Consider the following 17,641-nt stretch of genomic DNA (forward strand, 5'->3'; position numbering starts at 1 on the left):
TGCATGCTGGAGAGAAACTGTAATGAGGTGACAGTCAGCACCTGCACAAGCAATAGCGAAGTCATCTACATAGTGATGACCAAATATTGGATGGAAGACTAGAGGCCAAATCATTTACAGCAAGGAGAAAGTGTTGTGCTCAGAACACATCCCTGAGGGACACCTTCAGCTTGGACAAAGTCCGGGGAAAGTACATTATTGACTCAAACACGGAAATGTCTGTCAGTTAAAAAGTTCTTAAGGAAAGATGGTAGATTGCCTCGGAGGCCTAAGGAGTGGGCTTGGGCCAAAATATTATACCTCCAAGTTGTGCCATATGCCTTCTCAAGGTCAAAAAATATGGCAATAACTGAGTGGTTATTCGCAAAGGCATTATGAACATTCGTATCCAAACGTAGTAAGGGGTCTATGGTAGAACGGCCCTTACGAAAGCCATATTGACGAGTGGAGAGACTGTTGTGTGTCTCTAAATACCACATTAAACGTCTATTTACCAGACGTTCCATCACTTTGCAAACTGTACTGGTAAGAGCGATGGGATGATAGTGGGAGGTTTCATGTCCTGTAGTACCTGGTTTGCGGAAAGGGAGAACAATGACTCACAAAATCGTAATGACACAATTGCAAACAAACCATACCACAGGCGGGGATAGAACCCACCATCAGTCTCTCAATGACTCAGGAAATTGTGGAGTTTTGAGACTCTCTGATCGTGGGTTCTATTTCCACCCATGGTATGGTTTAGGGAGAACAATGGCAGATTTCCACAGCTGTGGAAGAACTCCTTGTGACCAAATAAGATTGAAAAGGCATAAGAGGACTGCAAGGGCTGACTGATGTAAATGTTGTAACATCCAAATATGAATGTCTTTGGGCCCAGATGATTGGCAAGCTGAGAGTGTTGCCTCCAGTTCCTGAAGTGTAAAAGGCACATTATACTGTTCTTCTCTGAGAGAAGAAAAGTCCAAGGGTGCTAACTCTCTGGCAGACTTTGAGGAAAGAAATGAGGGGCATAGGCCATGAGAAATATGGATGGAGCCCCAGAGAAATATGGACCAGATGATTGCCAATTTCAATGGCAACATCTAGAGGGTTTGCTATATCAACACTGGCAACCCGCAGAACAGGAGCCGGGTCAGGAGAATATTTACCACTCAGTTTCCGTACTTTTTTCCAGACTGCACTCATAGAGGAAGCAGAGGTGATGGTGGAGACATAATCTCGCCAGCAAGTGCGTTTAGCATCACGGATGACACAGTGAGCGATCGCACACTTCTGCTTAAAATCAAGAAGTCTCTCAGTGGTTCTATTATACTGGTACCTGCCCCACACAGCACGTTTCAAATGTACTGCACGAGCACAAGCAGGAGACCACCAAGGCATGCATTTCTGAGAATGCCTGCCCGAGGTTTGGGGTATAGAATGAGAAGCTGCGGTTAAAACTGAGAAGAGGTGTAAAAGCTCATCAACGGAGGATGAAGAAAGAACCTCACTAAAAAGTTAGTTGTGAGTAAAGGTCCCAATTTGCCTGATCAAATTGCCAGCGTGGGTTACGAAGAGGTGAATATGAAGGGGAAGTAAGAATGATTGGAAAATGATCGCTGTCATGTAAGTCTGGGAGAACAGACCAGGTGAAGTCTAGTGCAGCAGAGGAAGAGCAGACTGAGAGATCGATGCAAGAGAGTATGAGTATGAGGATCAAAATGGGTGCGAGTACCTGTATTTAAAACATGGAGGGGGTGGGAAGCAAGAAAAGCCTCTAGCTGAATGCCACGGGAATCACAGTGTGATCCCCCCCCGAGAAAATGATGGACATTAAAATCACCAAGTAACAGAAGTGGTGGCGGTAATGACGAAGCAAGAAAGGTAATATCCGGAATAGATAATGCTCGAGAAGGAGAGAGGTACAAAGAACAGTGTATATCACCTATGCAGGTGGATATGGGCTGCTGCGTAATACAGCAAAGTACGAACAAATAGCCGATGGTACGGAATATCAGTGCATAGAAGAAGGGCACTTTCGTTGAAGGTCCCATCAGGAAAAGGATCTGAAGAATACAATAAATTATAGCCTGAGATGGGATAGATAACAGCAAAGTGTAATTTTGGTTCTTGTAAGCAAACACCAACAGGGGAAAATTGGGAGAGCAACATCTGAAGCTCACCCCGATTACCCCTGAGGCCACGTATATTCCACTGAAAATAGGCCATGATTGGCAATGATAAAGATACTAGAAATCCAAAGGTAAGGGTACTTATGGACTAGAGGGGTTAGAAAAGTCCACATGCAGTGGCAGCGGAAAACGTTCAAGCAGCGAAGGAACGGTGCGCTGTGAAGGAGTTGTGCAGATGGAGAAGAGGAAAGAGAAGGAACAGAGGGTGGATCAGTTTCCATTGACGGTTTGGTCTCTGCAATATATTCGGAGATTGCTTCAAGTGTTTCAGAGTTCAGAGATATCGTATGGGAGACAATATTGGAGATGGAAGGAGGAGGAGTTTGAGTAAAGATCGGAACTGTAATGGACTGTATCAAGGTACGGGGGGGGGGGGGACGAATGGGTGGAGGGAACTGGAGAAGTGTGGGAGGTGGCAGAAGAGGAAGAAACTTGGGAGGGGACAGGGGAGGAAGGCACAGTACGAGGAGGAGGATGAACCTCTGCACTTGTAACCGAGCCAGTGAAAGGGGAAGACCCGGGTACAGAGACCGAGAAGGTAAAGTGTGGAGGTGGATGAAGGGAAGGAGGGGTTAAAGGAGATTTTTTGGACGTCTGAGAAGAGGGACGATTGGGAGGAGGTGTCGTACGAGGTCTTGTCGATACCGTGGTTTGTGAGGGAGAACACGAATAAGTGAGAACAGACTGAGGTGTTGAAGTAGGGACGTCTGAGCCCAGGGCAACAAAAGAATTAGATACAGGAGTGACTATGGGACTGGCAACCACAGAGGGGGCTGCAGAATATGGGACCCCAGAAGTGGGGGGATGTTTTGAAACGCGAGAATAAGAAACAAGGGGTAGTCTCCCTTGGAGGCGGAGATGAGAAACCGCCATAGCATAAGGGAGACCTTCTGCCTCTTTGAGGCAATGAATTTCCCGCTCATTCAAGTAGACCTGGCAACGGCAAGAGTACGAAGGGCGAGCCTCATGAAAATTAAGGCAAGAGGGAGGTCGACTGCAAGACGTATTAGAATGGTCATCGGCACCAAAGACTGGGCATTCGGCTATAGATCTGCAATATTTTGCTGGGTGGCCAAATCGCCAGCAATTTCTACACTGTTGCAGTGTAGGGATCACTTTTCGAACTTGTAACCAATGTCCTGCTACATAAACAGAGGATGGGAGTTCATGGCTGTCGTAGGTTAAACGAGCCACATTGCAAGGGTATTGTCTCCGCTCGCGGGCAGGAAGAACATAAGTGTCTACCTTGAGAATTGGGAGATCTTGGAGTTCCAGCTGTTCGAGAATGTCATTGCCACATGTCTGGAAATTCTGTTGGACTATGGTATGGGGCAGAATGACAGTACCACTACAAGAATTGAGAATTGAGGGAATGATGTTTTTCGATAGTGATAGGAATAGTATCGATATGTGAAAGAAGAGAAAGATAATGAGCTTGGGTAGCAATCTGGACTGTGATGATATGCTTACCACTCTTAAGAGCATGAAAGGAAATATCTCTACCAACATGGCGTAGGAGCGCTTTGCCAATACTATGGTCGGAAAGATAGGTAGTAGAAGAAGTCGGTCTTAAAGTAAAGAATTTAGTCCATTGTGTGGTCTGAAACTGAGTGTGGAGAGGGAGTGCATGATGTGTCGGTCTTTTCTGAGTAGAATGGGAAGGTAATGAAGTAACGTCATCAGGAGATTGTCGTTGGCATTTAGAAGTGGGCACAGAGTTGGTCCGACGTGGGACGGGCTGGCGATTCGAAAATTGCTGCACCGTAGAGGGAGAGGCTGGAAGCATAGTCAAAGGAGAGTAGAGGTCAGACAAATCGAAGGAGTCAGTCGAAACCCTGGCACCTGAAGCAGGTGATGAAACAGCACCAGCAAGTGGTACAGGGGTCTTAGGAGTGTCCGGGGAGTTGCCAAAAGACAAGGCGAGGTCAGAACGGGGCGCGGTAACAATAAGGGGCCCAGGGGTAGTGGGGCCATGGATTGGGGACTCCATGGTTGGGTTACTTCTTTCTTTTTGTTTTTAAGAAAAAAAAAAGAAAGAAAATAAAAATAAAAAAAAGAATAAAAAAGGGAGGACTGGGGAAGGATACTTCCTAGGAGGAATGAAAGGGCCAGAAATCTCCCTCTGTGCCCAAGAGGACCTCAGCACCACAAGTAGCACAGCTGCAGCATGGAACCTGTGCCATACCCTACCCTTCATGCCAGTAAACCAGCAATCCGGGATAGCAACCTCACATCTGCCGAGCTACCTCGGTGGACAAAAGAGAGGGCAGCCGGATATCCACCGCAAACCATACCTCCTTTGGCCACCACCCCTGGAATCTGAAAGGTGGCTTCCAGAGATACACCCGTCGCCTGAAAGACACCCAAAGCCACCCTCCGGGATACCGGAGAGGGATCGGGACATCCCCGGGCGATCCAGATTCCACGGCAAACTACACCACCGCCAAGAACCTCAACAGAATGGGATGGGCCCCGGTACCCTTTCCCCTACCTAGGAACTAGCGCGCTTGTGGGAAAATTCCAAACGCCAAAAAAGGAAGGGCAAAAGGGAGGGGTGGGGAGGATGGGGAGGATGGGATAGGGAAGGGGGGATTAGGGGGTAATTAGGTTCGGTCCGAGGAAGGAGACCGACAGGTCTAATTCCTCACACCAAGAGCCTCTTCACCACGCCAAGGAGCCCCCCTTGAAGAGAGGTAACCAGTCATAGAAAAAGTCCTTAGTGACCCACGCCTTACTGTTTGCCCTCCACAGCACACACAAAATTAGCCTTGAGGACATTGTTTTGCCTGAACGCTCTGGGAGTTTCAGAGTGATACACCAATAAAGGCTTCACTTTGCAATCACCACTAGCATTAGCACACATCAAGAGAGTAAGCCTGTCTTTCATAGGCTTATGTCCTGGGAGTGCCTTTTCCTCCGAGTAATGTAGGTCCTGTTTGGCATTTTCTTCCAAAACAGACCTGTTTCATCACAATTAAACACTTGTTCAGGTTTCAGTCCTTCACTGTTTATGTACTCCTTGAATTCCTTCACATATTTTTCAGCTGCTGTTTGGTCCGAACTGGCAGCCTCACCATGCCTTATCACACTATGTATGCCACTACGATTCTTAAATCTCTCAAACTAACCTTTGCTGGCCTTAAATTCACTCAAATCACCACTAGTTGCAGGCATTTTTCTAATTAAATCATCATGCAACTTCCTAGCCTTTTCACATATGATCGCTTGAGAGATGGTATCTCCTGCTATCTGTTTTTCGTTTATCCACACCAATAACAGTCTCTCAACATCTTTGAGTACTTGCAATCTGTTTCGAAAACAAACTTGCACCTTTTGCAAGAACAGCTTCCTTGGTTGCCGTTTTGTTGGCCATGATAGTAGCGATGGTTGATTGGGGTTTCGTATACAACCTGGCCAGCTCCAAGACACGCACTCCACTTTCGTTCTTAGCAATTATCCCTTTCTTCATTTCCATAGTAATTTTCACCCTTTTTACTGCAGGGTTGGCACTAGAAGCTTTCTTGGGGCCCATGGTGACTTATTTTGCAGCTACAATCACTAAAAACACTGTGATAATATGAAATGTACCGAATGTATGTGTGGATGTGACCGCACTGGCTGGCTTGTAAACACTGGCACCTACGGGGCAGCTGAGGCCACATGTGGAATGTGTCCTGCATGAATCGAATGAGGCGAGTTTTTCAGCGTGAGGCGAGGCAAAATTTTTGCGTTCAAATGTATCGTATGGCGGGTTTAACATAACGTGATGCCATCATAAGGCGGGGGTCCACTGTATATCACTAGTCACAACTCACACATAAGAGCTCTCACAACACTGTAGCTGTCATCCAACAGTATGAGTTTTAATGATGGCTTATCAGTCGGGAGAAATGGGTAGGCCTTCAAATTAGTAGGTCCAGATCCCCCCAGTACACGTCTACTCCCCTCAACCACTCAGCTGAGACTGTCAGGTGTATGAATGTTGCAAATGATGACGTTTCTGTGCTTGATGCACAGAGGATAATTATAGGCCTAACACTGTCTCTATTTGTGTCTGTCTTTTCCGTGTAAATATGAAATATTGGAAATGATGGTACAGGTACATGTGTGAGTGTGTGACTTATACACAGTGGGTATACGTCACTTGCTTTCTCTATGTATGAATTGTTACAAATAACGATACTTCTGTGTGTGATGTCTAGAGAAGTAATATGGGCCTAAATAAGTTGGACTGCCTTTTTGTCTCTTTTCTCTCTGTGCATAAAACTGTCATGTATTTCTTAGTATGTGTTTGTGACTTAAACACAGTGGGTATATGTCCCATGCTGTCTGTGTACATATCTAATGTTGGAAATGGTGGCATTTCTATGTGGGACAAACATTTTCCTAACTTTGTCTGTCTGTCTGTTTGAAAGAAACACTGTATGTGATAGACTCCATGATTATGTCACTTCTTTCTTTTTTGTTTTTTAGAAAAAAAAAAAAAACGAAAAGAAAAAAAAAGCGAAAAAAAGGGGGGAACGTGGAGGAATAGCTCTGAGGAGGAAAGAAAGGGCTGTAAATCCCCCCTCCATGCCCATAAGAACCCTAGCCCTGCAAGTAGTGCAGATGCAGCATGGAACCCATGTCATACCCTACCCTTCATGCCAGTAAACCAGCAATCTGGGATAGCACCCTCATGTCCACTGAGGGACAAAAGAGAGGGTAGCCAGACACCCGCCACAAAGCATACTCCTTCGGCTACCATCCCCCGGAATCCGAAAGGTAGCCTCCAGAGATACACCCGTCACCTGAAAGACACCCAAAGCCACCCCCTGGGAGACTGAAGAGGAATTGGGACATCCCCAAGTGATCCAGATTCCACGGCAAACTACACCACCGCCAAGGACCTTAATGGAATGGGATGGACCATGCTACCCTTCCCCCTACCTAGGAACCAGAATGCTTGTGGGGAGAATACCAAAGATTGAAAACAGGAAGGGGATAGGGGAGGGGAGGAGGGATGGGAAAGGGGGGTGGGGAGGTTGGGATAGGGGGTAATTAGGTTTGGTCTGAGGAAGAGACCAAAAGGTCTAATTCCTCAGACCAAGAGCCTCTTCACCACGCCAAGAAGCCCCAGTTGAAAATGTTTGGTTGTAGACAGAGAAATGTTTTGGGTTATCTGAGGGGTGACCTGCAAATGTTGTTGGTGACTTGTAAATCTTGTTGGTTACTTGCAAATGCCTAGGCATGCTACATGCCTTCCTTGTAATTAATATTTTATATGTAAACCATACACTGTAAGCTTGGCAAGGAAATATTTTCATTTCATTTTTATTTTCATAAATCTTGCTGGAGTAGTTTAAGGTAAGGGATCATTAATAATGCTGTACTAATAAAATAATAACTACCATCAGCTCTATTCTCCATCCACCATCAAATTCAACAAACAAATGATCCCAGGGTTAACAGAGGGTTATACATGAGTGACTATTATTATTATAATCAAGGGGGGAAGCACTAAACCCGTAGGATTATACAGCGCTTGTGGGGGGATGTGCAAGGTATTGAGGCTTAATTCAGGGAAATGGAGCACAGATCCAATTCCCTAGATCAAAAGACTCTCACCAGTGTCAAGGAACCTTCCTGGAGAGGTCATGAGTGACTAACACTCTTAATTGGCAGCCACCGGACCAAAATCGTGCCCGAGCACTAATGCTTACTTAGCCCCAGCTGACTACAATGTCCCACCATACAGTGGAGAGTGATCCTAAACTAGGCAAATGATTTGGGTAGGTCCAGCACTGAGCCTCCCACTTGACCTCTATCCTCTCACCATGAAGTCACCAATAGGTCTGCAGCTCCAATGGCTGCTCAAGTTCTGGTCAAGGGGAAAAAAATAGAAGTTTTGCAGGACACCATGCATGTCAACGACAGAGGGAAGAGTTTAGTTTGGTCCATGCATGTCACAGCCATTCTGAGCCCACCAGTATTGACAAGACAGCAAACATTGTAATCACCCACTGTGAACATAAATTACCTATTAAGAGAGGTCTTATAACAAACTAAATTTTAAAATATTAAATTTAAGTTTATTACATACTGGTATGTAAATTAGCACAGTACACACAAATATAATACACAAAATAAGAAATTCATACATACTTTACACCCAACACAAATGTAACGTACTGTATTTCAATAAGAATTATACATTAATTTTGACTATCCTTTTCTATTTCTTAATTGTAAATTTATGAGTTGTACTTTGTCTTTCCCATTTATCTTACAGAGAAATAACACTACATCAATGGAAAAAGCATCAGTGAATCTTGTTTGCCTATGTGCATGCTGCACCACACCTAAGTGACCTTTATACAACATTAGGTACTGTCTTGGTCATCCTCCTTGCATTATGCTACTATCCAACATCTCTTCTCACTGATCCTCTGTGTTACTCCCAAACATTTCCATTATCCTTTAATTATTATTGCTGCTTCCAATTTCTTTTCATTCTTTTGTATATTTGTTCATATCTATAACTGCTCCTTACTATCCAGTTTCCCACTTGTGTTTGCTTGCTCAAAGTCCTTGAATCTCCCAAACAATTTTATTTCTAAAATTACAAACAAATAAGCAAACATTTTACCTTTCGGTACATTTTTTGTTATCTTGACTGGGATAGTAACATATATAAAGACATGTATAAAACTTATTATGATGAAGGTCATGAGTCATAATTTTAAAGGGATAGTGCAGTACATTCAACATTTGACCTCTGCTTCACTGATCTGCAACAGAGTGATGCTTGAAATCTTTTCTTAACACAGTACAGTGGACCCCCGGTTAACGATATTTTTTCATTCCAGAAGTATGTTCAGGTGCCAGTACTGACCGAATTTGTTCCCATAAGGAATATTGTGAAGTAGATTGATCAGCATACACGTACAAACGCACTTACATAAATACACTTACATAATTGGTCGCATTGGGAGGTGATCGTTATGCGGGGGTCCACTGTATACTATAGTTCCTTTGCATATTTTCATTATTACCTTCAGACTGGAAATGTTTTCAGCATGGTCTAATGTAATCAAACATGGTGTTATCCTCAAAGAATTTTATTATAAACTCACTCAGTAAATCGTATGGAATTTACAATACATAATCTAACATGGAGATACACGCTTTGCAGTTTGCATGTGGAGTTTCCTCCAGATAATGTAGCAAGCAGACATATTTGCCAATCCCAACTAACATGGACTATGTTAACTTGTTCCAGCCATAGTTTCAAGGTTATCTTAATTTCCATCAACACCACCTGCAGTTCCACTGACTGCCATTCCCTACAAGCCCCATTGGGCAAGGATTGGGGCTAGGCTTTGGGGACAGTGGTCCCAGAAGTAGAAGAGGTACAATGTACCTCTTCCCATGGGAAGACATTTTGAATGTCAATGACACTCCTCCAATGGGGAGCCAAAGCCAAGTCACCAACTGGTACAGACCCGGGCAACAAAATACTGTGAATCTCTAAAGAAAAGAAGAACACAAGGATTTTGTGTTTTGCAGATTTCATCTAAGATTTTTCTTAATTCCTTACAACTTCTCAGCTGAAACTACATTTACTCAATGTTTAAGAACAGGAATATATTTAATTAAAATACTGTATACTGGTTACAATACAGCCTTTCCTTATTTAGTGAGGTACAGTGGACCCTCAGTTGACGATTTTAATCCGTTCCAGAGAGCCTGTCCTTAACCGATTTTATCGTTAGCCAAATTAATTTTCCCCATAAGAAATGGAGGAAATCCAATTAATCCATTCCTGCTGTCAGGAGGCTTGACAGAACAGTACTTCAATATGATACTATTATCAACTCTACAGCTTATTTATCTATCACAATTCATCTAATATGACACAATAAACAATATTAATAACATAGAAACATGATATACACTCTAGAATGAATAAAATATGTCATAATGTATGTGAGGACAAGTGACGGAATTGTTGTTGTTGGGTTTACAATGGTCACTGAGAGAAGTCGTACAGGCTTCTGCCACCATCACTATCCACAAACAATACATGAACGTAATTTATAAATAAGAAATATTTACATTTTAATTTATAAATAAGAAATATTTTCACTTACCTTGGAGATGTTAGTTTAATTACGTAGTTAGTTTGGAGTGTAGAAGATATCCAGGGAGTGTAGCAGGCATGCTGGGAGTGTAGCAGGCATGCTGGGAGTGTAGCAGGCATGCTGGGAGTGTAGCAGGCATGCTGGGAGTGTAGCAGGCATGCTGGGAGTGTAGCAGGCATGCAGGGAGTGTAGCAGATATGCAGGGAGTGTAGCAGGCATGCAGGGAGTGTAGCAGGCATGCTGGGAGTGTAGCAGGCATGCAGGGAGTGTAGCAGATATGCAGGGAGTGTAGCAGGCATGCAGGGAGTGTAGCAGGCATGCAGGGAGTGTAGCAGGCATGCTGGGAGTGTATCAGGCATGCAGGGAGTGTAGCAGGCATGCAGGGAGTGTAGCAGATATGCAGGGAGTGTAGCAGGCATGCAGGGAGTGTAGCAGTCATGCAGGGAGTGAAGCAGATATGCAGGGAGTGTAACAGGCATACAGGGAGTGTAGCAGGCATGCTGGGAGTGTAGCAGGCATGCTGGGAGTGTAGCAGGCATGCAGGGAGTGTAGCAGACATGCAGGGAGTGTAGCAGACATGCACATGGGAGTGTAGCAGACATGCAGGGAGTGTAGCAGACATGCAGGGAGTGTAGCAGGCATGCAGGGAGTGTAGCAGGCATGCAGGGAGTGTAGCAGGCATGCAGGGAGTGTATTATTATTATTATAATAAAAAAGAAGTGCTAAGCCACAAGGGCTATACAGCGCTGCAGGGTAGGGAAGGAAGCGAGGGCATTGGGCGGCAGAAGGGAGGAGGGATGATCAGTAGGTTACAGAAAACAGCGGGGCAGGGGATAGTACGGGGGTAGAGGGTAGCAAGAGATTGAGGTAGAAAGGGCTGGAGGCATCAGAGTTTGTGAAGTAAGTCAGTTGTTGTCAAAAAGTCAATGAGAGAGTCCGGATGAAAGGTGGGTCCATCAGCGAGAAGGGAAGGTAAAGAGAGAGCAGCGGAGCGAAGACGACGACGGAGGTAAATTCTGCGTGCTCGTTGATAAAGTGGGCAGTCCAACAGAATGTGGCTGACTGATAATGGAACTTGGCAATTCTCACAGAGAGGAGCAGGGCGCCTCTCCATGAGATATCCATGAGTAAGACGAGTATGGCCAATGCGAAGACGGGAGAGAGTAGTCTCCCAACCTCGACACTGGTGATAAGAAGACGGCCAGTAACCTATACTTGGTTTAATAGATTGAAGTTTGTTGCCGAGCATAGTAGACCATCGGTGTTGCCAACGGGTGTGAAGGTGGGAAGATATTGCAGCAAAATAGTCCGTAAATGGAATACCTCTATATGAAACTGGTAGGTCATGTACTGCTGACCGCGCAGCAGTGTCTGCCTGTTCATTGCCCTGTATGTCAACATGACCAGGGACCCAACAAAAAACAATATCTTTATGCTTGGTAAAGATGCGGCATAGCCAAAGTTGGATACGGAGGACTAAGGGGTGAGGTGTATCAAATTTCTGTATAGCCTGTAAAGCACTAAGGGAGTCTGAGACAACCACAAATGATGACACAGGCATAGATGCAATACGGATAAGTGCTGCAAGGATGGCATACAATTCAGCAGTAAAAATACTAGCCGAAGATAGTAAATGCCCTCGTACGACGCTGTCTGGAAACACTGCTGCGAATCCTACACCGTCAGAAGACTTAGAGCCATCTGTGTACACAGCAATGGCATGAGAATGAGAGTGAAAGTGGTCAAGAAAAAGAGAGCGGGAAGCGACAGTAGACAGTTGGGCTTTTGAGCAAGGGAGAGAGAAAGAACAGACTCGAACAGCTGGAACTTCCCAGGGGGGTAGGGAAAAGTGAGATGCTACATGAACATAGAAAGGTGGTAATTGAAGAGAAGACGAGCAAATGAAGGTGAAGAGAGAAGGGATGGAGTAAACAGGGGCGGCGAACAAATAAAGAATGTCTACTAATATCAGTGACCATTCTATAAATGGAAGGATTGCGGAGATCATGAGAGCGTACATAGTAGCGAAGGCAATGGGCATCACGGCGATCGGATAAGGATGGAACGTTCGCTTCTGCATAGAGGCTCTCGACAGGGGAAGAGCGAAAAGCACCAAGGCACAAACGCAATCCTTGGTGATGAATGGGGTTAAGGCTAGAGAGAGTAGCAGATGCCACTGATAGATCTGGTCACCATAATCAAGTTTCGATAAAATAAGGGTGGAATGTAGGCGAAGGAGGGTTCGACGATCAGCTCCCCATGAAAGATGAGCAAGGGTTTTAAGAAGGTTCAGCCGGCTGTGACAAGTTGCCTTCAGAGAGGTAATGTGAGGTTTCCAGGATAACCTACGATCAAAGAGGAGGCCCAGAAACTTGATTGTATCACGTTCAGGGATACGGGAGCCATAGAGGTACAAAGGATTATCTGAGATGACAGAGCGTCTAGTGAAAGTAATTTGGTGGGTTTTATTGCTGGAAAATTTAAACCCACGTGTGGTGGCCCAATTGGAAACACGGTTGACTGCATGCTGGAGAGAAACTGTAATGAGGTGACAGTCAGCGCCTGCACAGGCAATAGCGAAGTCATCAATATAGAGTGATGACCAAATATTTGATGGAAGACTAGAGGCCAAATCATTAATAGCAAGGAGAAAAAGTGTTGTGCTCAGAACACATCCCTGGGGGACACCTTCAGCTTGGATAAAGTCCGGGGAGAGCACATTATTAACCCGAACACGGAAATGCCTGTCAGTTAAAAAGTTCTTAAGGAAGGATGGTAGATTGCCTCGAAGGCCTAAGGAGTGGGCTTGGGCTAAAATATTATACCTCCAAGTTGTGTCATATGCCTTCTCAAGGTCAAAAAATAAGACAATAACTGAGTGGTTATTCGCAAAGGCATTACGAACATACGTATCCAAGCGTAGTAAGGGGTCTATGGTAGAACGTCCCTTACGAAAGCCATATTGACGAGTGGAGAGACTGTTGTGTCTCTAAATACCACACTAAACGTCTATTTACTAGGCGTTCCATCACTTTGCAAACTGCACTGGTAAGAGCAATGGTACGATAGTGGGAGGTTTCATGTCCCATAGTGCCTGGTTTGCGGAAAGGGAGAACAATGGCGGATTTCCACAGCTGTGGAAGAACTCCTTGTGACCAAATGAGATTGTAAAGGCGTAATAGGACTGCAAGGGCTGACTGATGTAAATGTTGTAGCATACGAATATGAATGTCGTCGGGCCCAGCTGCCGATGATCGGCAAGCTGAGAGTGTTGCCTCCAGTTCTTGAAGTGTAAAAGGCACATTATACTGTTCTTCTCTGAGAGAAGAAAAGTCCAAGGGTGCTAACTCTCTGGCAGACTTTGAGGAAAGAAATGAGGGGTATAGATGGAGTCCCTGAGAAATACGGACTAGATGTTGCCAATTTCATTGGCAACATCTAGTGGGTTTGCTATATCAACACCGGCAACACGCAGAACAGGAGCCGGGTCAGGAGAATATTTACCACTCAGTTTTCGTACTTTTTTCCAGACTGCACTCATAGAGGAAGCAGAGGTGATGGTGGAGACATAATCTCGCCAGCAAGTGCGTTTAGCGTCACGGATGACACGGCGAGCGATCGCACGCTTCTGCTGAAAATCAAGAAGTCTCTCTGTGGTTCTATTGTACCGGTAGCTGCCCCATGCAGTGCGTTTCAAACGTACTGCACGAGCACAAGCAGGAGACCACCAAGGCACGCATTTCTGAGAATGTCTGCCCGAAGTTTGGGGTATAGAATGAGAAGCTGCGGTTAAAACGGAGGATGAGAAGAGGTGTAAAAGCTCATCGATGGAGGACAAAGAAGGAACCTCTCTAAAAACAGTTAGGTGTGAGTAAAGGTTCCAATTTGCCTGATCAAATTGCCAGCGTGGGATGCGAAGAGGTGGTGAATATGAAGAGGAAGTAAGAATGATTGGGAAATGATAGCTGTCATGTAAGTCCAGGAGAACAGACCAAGTGAAGTCTAATGCGGCGGAGGAAGAGCAGACTGAGAGATCGATGCAAGAGAGAGTGTGAGTCCGAGGATCAAAATGGGTGTGAGTACCTGTATTTAAAACATGGAGGGGGTGGGTGGCAAGAAAAGCCTCTAACTGAATGCCACGGGAATCACAGTGAGACCCCCCAGAGGAAATGGTGGGCATTAAAATCACCAAGTAACAGAATCGGTGGCGGTAATGATGAAACAAGAAAGGCAATATCTGGAATAGATAATGCCCGAGAAGGAGAGAGATATAAAGAACAGAGCATATACCACCTATGCAAGTGGATACGAGCTGCTGTGTAATGCAGCAAAGTACGAACAAATAGCTGATGGAACGGAATATCAGTGCGTAGAAGAAGGGCACTTTCATTAAAGGTCCCATCAGGAAAAGAATCTGAAGAATACAATAAATTATAGCCTGAGATGGGAGAGATAACAGCAGAGTGTAATTTTGGTTCCTGTAAGCAAACACCAACAGGGGAAAACTGGGAGAGTAACACCTGAAACTCACCCCGATTACCCCTGAGGCCGCGTATATTCCACTGTAAATAGGCCATGATTGGCAATGATAAAGATACCTGAAATCCGCAGGTAAGGGTTCCTACGGACTAGAGGGGTTAGAAAAGTCCACATGCGGAGGCAGTGGAAAACGTTCAAGCAGTGAAGGAATGGTGCGCTGTGAAGAAAGGAGTTGCACAGATGGAGCAGAGGAGAGAGAAGGAGTGGAGGGTGGATCAGTGTCCATTGATGGTTTGGTCTCTGCAATATATTCAGAGATTGCTTCAAGTGTTTCAGAATTCAGAGACGTCGTATGGGAGACAATATTGGAAATGGTAGGGGGAGGATGAGTAAAGATTGGAACTGTACTGGACTCTACCAAGGTAGGGGGGGGGGCGAAAGGGTGGAGGGAACTGGAGAAGCATGGAAGGGGACAGAAGAGGCAGAAACCTGGGAGGTGGCAGAGGAGGAAGAAACTTGGGAGGGAACAGGGGAGGAAGGTACAGTACGAGGAGGAGGGTGAACCTCTACACTTGTAACAGAGCCAGTGAGAGGGGGAGAACCAGGTACAGAGACAGGGAAGGTAAAATGAGGAGGTGGAAGATGGGTAGGAGGTGTTAACGGACCTTTTTTTGACTTTTGAGAAGTAGAGGGACAATTGGGAGGAGGTGTCATACGAGATCTCGTCGCTACTGAGGCTTGTGAGAGAGAACACGAAGAAGCGAGATCAGACTGAGGCGTTGAAGTAGGGACGTCTGGGCCAAGGACAGCAAAAGAATTAGATACAGGAGTGACTATGGGAGAGGTAACCACAGAGGTGGGTGCAGAAGATGGGATACCAGAAGTGGGGGGACGTTTTGAAACACGGGAATAAGAAGCACGAGGTAGTCTCCCTTGGAGGCGGAGATGAGAAACTGCCATGGCATAGGGGAGACCTTCTGCCTCTTTGAGGTAACGGATTTCCCGCTTGTTTAAGTAGACTTGACAACGGCGAGAGTACGAAGGGTGAGCCTCATGACAATTAAGGCAAGAGGGAGGTCGATTGTAAGACGTATTAGAATGGTCATCGGCACCACAGACTGGGCATTCAGAGATAGATCTGCAATATTTCGCTGGATGGCCAAATCGCCAGCAATTTCTACACTGTTGCAGTGTAGGGATCACCTTTCGAACTTGTAACCGATGTCCTGCTACATAAACTGAGGATGGGAGTTCACGGCTGTCAAAAGTTAAACGAGCCACATTGCTAGGGTATCGTCTCTGCCCACGGACATGAAGAACGTAAGTGTCTACCTTGAGGATTGGGAGATCTTGGAGTTCCAGCTGTTCAAGAATGTCAGTGCCACATGTCTGGAAATTTTGTTGAACTATGGTATAGGGCAGATGACGGTACCACAACAAGAATTGAGGGAATGATGTTTTTCAATAGTGACAGGAACAGTATCGATATGGGAAAGACGAGAAAGCTCATGAGCCTGGGTAGCATTCTGTACGGTTATGATGCGCGTACCGCTCTTAAGCGCATGAAAAGAAATATCTTTACCAACATGGCGTAGGAGTGCCTTGCCAATACTGTGGTCAGAAAGATAGGCAGTAGAGGAAGTCGGTCGTAAAGTGAAGAATTTAGTCCATTGTGCAGTCTGAAACTGAGCGTGGAAAGGTAGTGAAGGACGTGTCGATCTTTTCTGAGACGAACAAGAAGGTGGAGAAGTATCATCAGCAGGTAATTGTCATTGGCGTTTAGGCGTGGGACCAGAGTTGGTCTGACGTGAAACGGGTCGGCGTTTCGAAAATTGCCACACTGTAGAGGGAGAGGCTGGAAGCATAGTCAGAGGAGAGCGAAGGTCAGATAAATCGAAGGAGTCAGTCGAGGCCTCAGTACCTGAAGCGGGTGAGGAAACAGCACCGGCAAGAGGTACAGAGGCATGAGGAGTGTCCGAAGAGTGGTCCAAAGACGAGGCAGGGTCAGAACGGGGTGCGGTATCAAGAAGGGGCCCGGGGGTAGCAGGTTCATGGACTAGGGCTGCCATGGTTAGGTTACTTCTTTCTTTTTGTTTTTAAGAAAAAAAAAGAAGAAAAGAAAATAAAAATAAAAAAAAGAATAAAAAAAGGGGGGACCAGGGAGGGATAGTTCCTAGGAGGAATGAAAGGGCCAGAAATCTCCCTCCGCGCCCAAGAGGACCTCAGCACCGCAAGTAGCGCAGATGCAGCATGGAACCCGTGCCATACCCTACCCATCATGCCAGTAAACCGGCAATCCGGGATAGCAACCTCACATCTGCCGAGCTACCTCGGTGGACAAAAGAGAGGGTGGCCGGAAATCCGCCACAAAGCATACCTCCTTCGGCCACCACCCCCGGAATCTGAAAGGTGGCTTCCAGAGATACACCCGTCGCCCGAGAGACACCCAAAGCCACCCTCCGGGATACCAGAGAGGGATCGGGACATCCCCAGGCAATCCAGATTCCACGGCAAACTACGCCACCGCCAAGAACCTCAACGAGATAGGATGGACCCCGGTTCCCTTTCCCCTACCTAGGAACTAGCGTGCCTGTGGGAAAAAAAAAAAAAAAAAAAAAAAAAAAAAAAAGGCAAAAATTGAGGGGCAAAAGGGAGGGGTGGGGAGGAGGAGGAGGAAAGGAAAACGGGGAGGATGGGATAGGGAATGGGGGATTGAGGGGTAATTAGGTTCCATCTGAGGAAGGAGACCGACAGGTCTAATTCCTCAGACCAAGAGCCACTTCACCACGCCAAGGAGCATCCCTTGAAGAGGCAGGGAGTGTAGCAGGCATGTAGGAGGCGAGAGGAAGGCGAGTCTATTATGCT

The sequence above is a fragment of the Cherax quadricarinatus genome, chromosome 42 (assembly GCF_038502225.1).
Source record: "Cherax quadricarinatus isolate ZL_2023a chromosome 42, ASM3850222v1, whole genome shotgun sequence".
In the NCBI taxonomy this organism is placed as follows: Eukaryota; Metazoa; Arthropoda; class Malacostraca; order Decapoda; family Parastacidae; genus Cherax; species Cherax quadricarinatus.